This window comes from Drosophila sechellia, unplaced genomic scaffold, assembly GCF_004382195.2.
Source record: "Drosophila sechellia strain sech25 unplaced genomic scaffold, ASM438219v1 U_38, whole genome shotgun sequence".
Classification (NCBI taxonomy): Eukaryota; Metazoa; Arthropoda; class Insecta; order Diptera; family Drosophilidae; genus Drosophila; species Drosophila sechellia.
Window position 1 is genome coordinate 70,635 of NW_022611312.1, and position 8,454 is coordinate 79,088.

General features: G+C 43.0%; 2 non-coding genes and 1 pseudogene across 2 annotated transcripts; all 3 read left to right on the forward strand.

The window, feature by feature from the left end:
* LOC116803261 lies at window positions 1-1,995 on the forward strand. The gene has a single exon (XR_004363505.1). It is a non-coding gene; the product is annotated as a small subunit ribosomal RNA (ribosomal RNA).
* A 687-nt stretch (window positions 1,996-2,682) lies between these two features.
* On the forward strand, window positions 2,683-2,861 carry LOC116803266. Its single transcript, XR_004363508.1, has one exon. It is a non-coding gene; the product is annotated as a 5.8S ribosomal RNA (ribosomal RNA).
* Window positions 2,862-3,255: 394 nt separating this feature from the next.
* On the forward strand, window positions 3,256-6,004 carry LOC116803264 (annotated as a pseudogene).
* The last annotated feature ends 2,450 nt before the right edge of the window (window positions 6,005-8,454 follow it).

An 8,454-nucleotide genomic window follows, 5' to 3' on the forward strand; every position in this document is an offset into this window, starting at 1 on the left:
ATTCTGGTTGATCCTGCCAGTAGTTATATGCTTGTCTCAAAGATTAAGCCATGCATGTCTAAGTACACACGAATTAAAAGTGAAACCGCAAAAGGCTCATTATATCAGTTATGGTTCCTTAGATCGTTAACAGTTACTTGGATAACTGTGGTAATTCTAGAGCTAATACATGCAATTAAAACATGAACCTTATGGGACATGTGCTTTTATTAGGCTAAAACCAAGCGATCGCAAGATCGTTATATTGGTTGAACTCTAGATAACATGCAGATCGTATGGTCTTGTACCGACGACAGATCTTTCAAATGTCTGCCCTATCAACTTTTGATGGTAGTATCTAGGACTACCATGGTTGCAACGGGTAACGGGGAATCAGGGTTCGATTCCGGAGAGGGAGCCTGAGAAACGGCTACCACATCTAAGGAAGGCAGCAGGCGCGTAAATTACCCACTCCCAGCTCGGGGAGGTAGTGACGAAAAATAACAATACAGGACTCATATCCGAGGCCCTGTAATTGGAATGAGTACACTTTAAATCCTTTAACAAGGACCAATTGGAGGGCAAGTCTGGTGCCAGCAGCCGCGGTAATTCCAGCTCCAATAGCGTATATTAAAGTTGTTGCGGTTAAAACGTTCGTAGTTGAACTTGTGCTTCATACGGGTAGTACAACTTACAATTGTGGTTAGTACTATACCTTTATGTATGTAAGCGTATTACCGGTGGAGTTCTTATATGTGATTAAATACTTGTATTTTTTCATATGTTCCTCCTATTTAAAAACCTGCACTAGTGCTCTTAAACGAGTGTTATTGTGGGCCGGTACTATTACTTTGAACAAATTAGAGTGCTTAAAGCAGGCTTCAAATGCCTGAATATTCTGTGCATGGGATAATGAAATAAGACCTCTGTTCTGCTTTCATTGGTTTTCAGATCAAGAGGTAATGATTAATAGAAGCAGTTTGGGGGCATTAGTATTACGACGCGAGAGGTGAAATTCTTGGACCGTCGTAAGACTAACTTAAGCGAAAGCATTTGCCAAAGATGTTTTCATTAATCAAGAACGAAAGTTAGAGGTTCGAAGGCGATCAGATACCGCCCTAGTTCTAACCATAAACGATGCCAGCTAGCAATTGGGTGTAGCTACTTTTATGGCTCTCTCAGTCGCTTCCCGGGAAACCAAAGCTTTTGGGCTCCGGGGGAAGTATGGTTGCAAAGCTGAAACTTAAAGGAATTGACGGAAGGGCACCACCAGGAGTGGAGCCTGCGGCTTAATTTGACTCAACACGGGAAAACTTACCAGGTCCGAACATAAGTGTGTAAGACAGATTGATAGCTCTTTCTCGAATCTATGGGTGGTGGTGCATGGCCGTTCTTAGTTCGTGGAGTGATTTGTCTGGTTAATTCCGATAACGAACGAGACTCAAATATATTAAATAGATATCTTCAGGATTATGGTGCTGAAGCTTATGTAGCCTTCATTCATGGTGGCAGTAAAATGTTTATTGTGTTTGAATGTGTTTATGTAAGTGGAGCCGTACCTGTTGGTTTGTCCCATTATAAGGACACTAGCTTCTTAAATGGACAAATTGCGTCTAGCAATAATGAGATTGAGCAATAACAGGTCTGTGATGCCCTTAGATGTCCTGGGCTGCACGCGCGCTACAATGAAAGTATCAACGTGTATTTCCTAGACCGAGAGGTCCGGGTAAACCGCTGAACCACTTTCATGCTTGGGATTGTGAACTGAAACTGTTCACATGAACTTGGAATTCCCAGTAAGTGTGAGTCATTAACTCGCATTGATTACGTCCCTGCCCTTTGTACACACCGCCCGTCGCTACTACCGATTGAATTATTTAGTGAGGTCTCCGGACGTGATCACTGTGACGCCTTGCGTGTTACGGTTGTTTCGCAAAAGTTGACCGAACTTGATTATTTAGAGGAAGTAAAAGTCGTAACAAGGTTTCCGTAGGTGAACCTGCGGAAGGATCATTATTGTATAATATCCTTATCGTTAATAAATATTTGTTATAATACAAATAAATACAATTTACCAAAATAAAAATATTACAAAATGATTCCACGGAATCAAAAGTTAAAGTCAAAATAAAATGAAGATGGCTTTTATTTTATATGTGGGGCTTGGCAACCTCATAAAAAGACTTTAACATTATTAATGTTGCTGTGCGTATTTGTGGCAGTACTTACTACAACAACGGCGTTTCCTATAAAAACAAATTCTCGAAAATGGAAATCGAAGAAACTAAACTAAATTCGAAAGTAGAAGTCGAATTAAAATAAAAATAATTTTGAATGTGTGGTAATCAAAATAAGTGTGTGTGTATATGGACCATAATATACACGCGTTGCGAATATGTATTGTTCATCTATGTTATGAGCATACGTTGGCTAATGCAACAACCTAAAATATACAATGTTTGTACCTGTCATCCATCAGGTTAATGTTTTATATAAATTTTGCAGTATGTGTCACCCAAAATAGCAAACCATAACCAGATTATTATGATACATAATGCTTATATGAAACTAAGACATTTCGCAACATTTATTTTAGGTATAAAAATAAATTTATTGAAGGAATTGATATATGCCAGTAAAATGGTGTATTTTTAATTTCTTTCAATAAAAACAATATTGACATTATATAAAATTGAATTATAAAACTCTAAGCGGTGGATCACTCGGCTCATGGGTCGATGAAGAACGCAGCAAACTGTGCGTCATCGTGTGAACTGCAGGACACATGAACATCGACATTTTGAACGCATATCGCAGTCCATGCTGTTATGTACTTTAATTAATTTTATAGTGCTGCTTGGACTACATATGGTTGAGGGTTGTAAGACTATGCTAATTAAGTTGTTTATAAATTTTTTATAAGCATATGGTATATTATTGGATTAAATAATGATTTTATTCATAATATTAAAAAAGAAATGAAAAACATTATCTCACATTTGAATGTGAAAAACGAAGAGAAATATTTTCTTTTTCAATCAAATAATACTGAGAAATGTCTAGCATAAAAAATTGAAATATTTTTCATCTAGAATTGTCTCTTATTAATGATTCGGAAAAAGAAAAATCTTGGTTTTGTTATTATTCTTCGTTGGTTCGTTAAATGGATAAAAATGACTTTGCTTACAAGAACTATTGGAACTATTTATAACGAATTTAATTGATTGTTTTATCATTTATATATAAAGAATTTATGGCAAAATATAGTTATATATACAACCTCAACTCATATGGGACTACCCCCTGAATTTAAGCATATTAATTAGGGGAGGAAAAGAAACTAACAAGGATTTTCTTAGTAGCGGCGAGCGAAAAGAAAACAGTTCAGCACTAAGTCACTTTGTCTATATGGCAAATGTGAGATGCAGTGTATGGAGCGTCAATATTCTAGTATGAGAAATTAATGATTTAAGTCCTTCTTAAATGAGGCCATTTACCCATAGAGGGTGCCAGGCCCGTATAACGTTAATGATTGCTAGATGATGTTTCCAAAGAGTCGTGTTGCTTGATAGTGCAGCACTAAGTGGGTGGTAAACTCCATCTAAAACTAAATATAACCATGAGACCGATAGTAAACAAGTACCGTGAGGGAAAGTTGAAAAGAACTCTGAATAGAGAGTTAAACAGTACGTGAAACTGCTTAGAGGTTAAGCCCGATGAACCTGAATATCCGTTATGGAAAATTCATCATTAAAATTGTAATATTTAAATAATATTATTAAGAATAATGTGCATTTTTTCCATATAAGGACATTGTAATCTATTAGCATATCCCAAATTTATCATAAAATATAACTTATAGTTTATTCCAATTAAATTGCTTGCATTTTAACACAGAATAAATGTTATTAATTTGATAAAGTGCTGATAGATTTATATTATTACAGAGCGTTAATTTTTCGGAATTATATAATGGCATAATTATCATTGATTTTTGTGTTTATTATATGCTCTTGTATGATTAACAATGCGAAAGATTCAGGATACCTTCGGGACCCGTCTTGAAACACGGACCAAGGAGTCTAACATATGTGCAAGTTATTGGGATGTAAACCTAATAGCGTAATTAACTTGACTAATAATGGGATTAGTTTTTTAGCTATTTATAGCTAATTAACACAATCCCGGGGCGTTCTATATAGTTATGTATAATGTATATTTATATTATTTATGCCTCTAACTGGAACGTACCTTGAGCATATATGCTGTGACCCGAAAGATGGTGAACTATACTTGATCAGGTTGAAGTCAGGGGAAACCCTGATGGAAGACCGAAACAGTTCTGACGTGCAAATCGATTGTCAGAATTGAGTATAGGGGCGAAAGACCAATCGAACCATCTAGTAGCTGGTTCCTTCCGAAGTTTCCCTCAGGATAGCTGGTGCATTTTAATATTATATAAAATAATCTTATCTGGTAAAGCGAATGATTAGAGGCCTTAGGGTCGAAACGATCTTAACCTATTCTCAAACTTTAAATGGGTAAGAACCTTAACTTTCTTGATATGAAGTTCAAGGTTATGATATAATGTGCCCAGTGGGCCACTTTTGGTAAGCAGAACTGGCGCTGTGGGATGAACCAAACGTAATGTTACGGTGCCCAAATTAACAACTCATGCAGATACCATGAAAGGCGTTGGTTGCTTAAAACAGCAGGACGGTGATCATGGAAGTCGAAATCCGCTAAGGAGTGTGTAACAACTCACCTGCCGAAGCAACTAGCCCTTAAAATGGATGGCGCTTAAGTTGTATACCTATACATTACCGCTAAAGTAGATGATTTATATTACTTGTGATATAAATTTTGAAACTTTAGTGAGTAGGAAGGTACAATGGTATGCGTAGAAGTGTTTGGCGTAAGCCTGCATGGAGCTGCCATTGGTACAGATCTTGGTGGTAGTAGCAAATAATCGAATGAGACCTTGGAGGACTGAAGTGGAGAAGGGTTTCGTGTGAACAGTGGTTGATCACGAGTTAGTCGGTCCTAAGTTCAAGGCGAAAGCCGAAAATTTTCAAGTAAAACAAAAATGCCTAACTATATAAACAAAGCGAATATAATACACTTGAATAATTTTGAACGAAAGGGAATACGGTTCCAATTCCGTAACCTGTTGAGTATCCGTTTGTTATTAAATATGGGCCTCGTGCTCATCCTGGCAACAGGAACGACCATAAAGAAGCCGTCGAGAGATATCGGAAGAGTTTTCTTTTCTGTTTTATAGCCGTACTACCATGGAAGTCTTTCGCAGAGAGATATGGTAGATGGGCTAGAAGAGCATGACATATACTGTTGTGTCGATATTTTCTCCTCGGACCTTGAAAATTTATGGTGGGGACACGCAAACTTCTCAACAGGCCGTACCAATATCCGCAGCTGGTCTCCAAGGTGAAGAGTCTCTAGTCGATAGAATAATGTAGGTAAGGGAAGTCGGCAAATTAGATCCGTAACTTCGGGATAAGGATTGGCTCTGAAGATTGAGATAGTCGGGCTTGATTGGGAAACAATAACATGGTTTATGTGCTCGTTCTGGGTAAATAGAGTTTCTAGCATTTATGTTAGTTACTTGTTCCCCGGATAGTTTAGTTACGTAGCCAATTGTGGAACTTTCTTGCTAAAATTTTTAAGAATACTATTTGGGTTAAACCAATTAGTTCTTATCAATTATAACGATTATCAATTAACAATCAATTCAGAACTGGCACGGACTTGGGGAATCCGACTGTCTAATTAAAACAAAGCATTGTGATGGCCCTAGCGGGTGTTGACACAATGTGATTTCTGCCCAGTGCTCTGAATGTCAAAGTGAAGAAATTCAAGTAAGCGCGGGTCAACGGCGGGAGTAACTATGACTCTCTTAAGGTAGCCAAATGCCTCGTCATCTAATTAGTGACGCGCATGAATGGATTAACGACGGACGTGTTTTCGTTGCGCTCGTGTACAGATTGCGAAGAACTTGGTTTTCCGTGTTTGGAAAGTAATAAAATCGGTGAATTAGTGCTCCGCGAAAGTCGTGTGCTAATTTTCGTGTGTTATAAACAAGCGGTTTGGAAGTAATTAACAATTAATTGTTGGGAATTTTCCACTTAGCACGTGCTGAAGGCGAACTTACGAGTAAGTTTTTCGAGTAAGCTTTTTGATCAGCTGTCACAAAGCTTATTGGTGGGAGTCACTGCTAAGGTTTGTGTCTAGGGAGAGTTTTAGTGCTACCAGACTCTACCGATAGGTGGAGCTCGAGTTCCAGAGCAACTACCTTTTGTCAGCGAGTAAACGAGCATACGGTTGCTGGCGTCGACGGTAGGTGGAGCCACCATCGTATTTATGCCGATGGAGAGCGACAGCAGCGCGAGTGCCTTGAGCGGAAGTAGTGCCTCGATGAAGTCCAGACGAGGCAGGCGCAGAAGCCATCTGGCATCTAAGAGCTCGGCGCCAACGCAGGCGAAATTGGTTGCCCTGGCATCGAATGGAGTGCCAGAACCCGTTGGGGTACTGGAGGAGCCGTTTTCGTCGCTGGAGGACGCCCGGGCGGCTACGGAGAACGCTGCCATTGATGCTGCCCCCCCCCACGCTGCTGCCACCGCTGCTGATCCTACTGCTGCCCCTGCTGCCGACCACACTGCTGCCTCCGCCGTTTTCACTGCTGCTAAAATTGTTGCCACCACTGCCACTGCCGCCACCGCTGCCGCCCGTGCTGGGCAAGCAGCCATGATGGCAGAGCTGTCGGCCACACAGCGCATGGTGAGAAGCAGCTTCCGCAGACTAGGAGAAGTGGACACGGAAGAGCTCTCATATGCTATCAGCCGCTACGATGAGCTGGTGTTGGCGCTAATGCTCCGGTGCGGAGAGCTGGAGACGCGGCTTGCTATGCCGCCACCGCCGCCGCCGTCGTTGAATCTGTTGAAAAATACGGCCGCCAATGCTCCCCAGATGCAGCAGGTTGCACCCATCGCTGCCCCGCGGACTACCAAGGTCCGCGAGACGTGGTCAGCGGTGGTGAAGTGCGACGACCCTGCGCTATCGGGAAAGACATAGCGGAAAAGGTGCGAACGATGGTTGCACCCTCTCTCGGAGTCAGAGTACACGAGGTCCGTGAGCTCCGTCGAGGTGGTGGTGCGATCATTCGCACTCCTTCGGTGGGAGAGCTGCAGAAGGTGGTCGCTTCAAAAAGATTCGCCGAGGTTGGCCTAAATGTGGCACGGAATGCGGCCGAGAAGCCGAAGGTCGTCGTATATGACGTCGACACAGCTATCGGCCCTGAGGAGTTTATGAAGGAGCTCCACGAAAACAACTTCGACAGCGAAATGAATCTGGCCCAGTTTAAGAAGTCAGTGCACCTGGTGACCAAGGCGTGGTCGGTAGCTGACGGCGCCACAGTAAATGTGACGCTGGAGGTTGACGACCGGGCGATGGCGAAGCTTGATGTAGGTCGTGTCTACATCAAGTGGTTCTCATTCCGATGCCGGTCACAGGTCCGCACATACGCCTGCCACAGATGTGTGGGTTTCGACCACAAGGTCAGCGAATGCCGGCAGAAGGATAGTGTCTGTCGCCAGTGCGGGCAACAAGGCCACACTGCGGCAAAGTGCCAAAACCCGGTGGACTGCCGGAACTGCCGCCACAGAGGGCAACCCTCGGGGCATTACATGCTCTCGAGCGTTTGCCCGATATACGGGGCGTTGCTGGCGAGGGTGCAAGCTAGACACTAATGTTTAGCTTCATCCAAGCGAACTGTGGCCGAGGCCGAGCTGCGACCATCGAGCTCGGAGTCCGACTCAGGAGATCGGAGTCTATGTTCGCGCTGGTGCAGGAGCCGTATCTCGACGGGGACGGAATGGATGTGCTGCCTGAAGGAATGAGAATTTTCATCGATCGGCGAGGGAAGGCAGCCATCCTAGTGGATCACCAGGAAGCCATCTGTATGCCAGTGGAGACCCTCACCACAGATTATGGCGTATGTCTGGTCGTGAAAGGGAGTTTTGGCTCAATCTTCCTTTGCGCCGCATACTGCCAGTATGATGCACCTCTGGAACCGTACATCCGGTACATGGATGCGGTCCTGCTGCAGGCCAGCAGAACCCCCCGCAATCCTGGGCCTCGACGCGAATGCAGTGTCCCCCATGTGGCTTAGCAACTCTCTCGTCATGCCGAGGGGCAAGCTAACTACAGACGGGGTGAGCTGCTGTCAGAGTGGATGCTGGAGGCAAGAGTCGCCGCCCTAAACCAGTCAACAGAGGTGTACACGTTCGATAATTACAGAGCTACAAGCGATATCGACGTGACAATCGTCAATGAGGCAGCATCTATGTGGGCCACATATGAGTGGAGAGTGGACGAGTGGGAATTGAGTGACCACAACATCATTACTGTTGTGGCCGAACCAACTACCGCGCGCGCAGTTGAGAGCATAGCTCCTGTGCC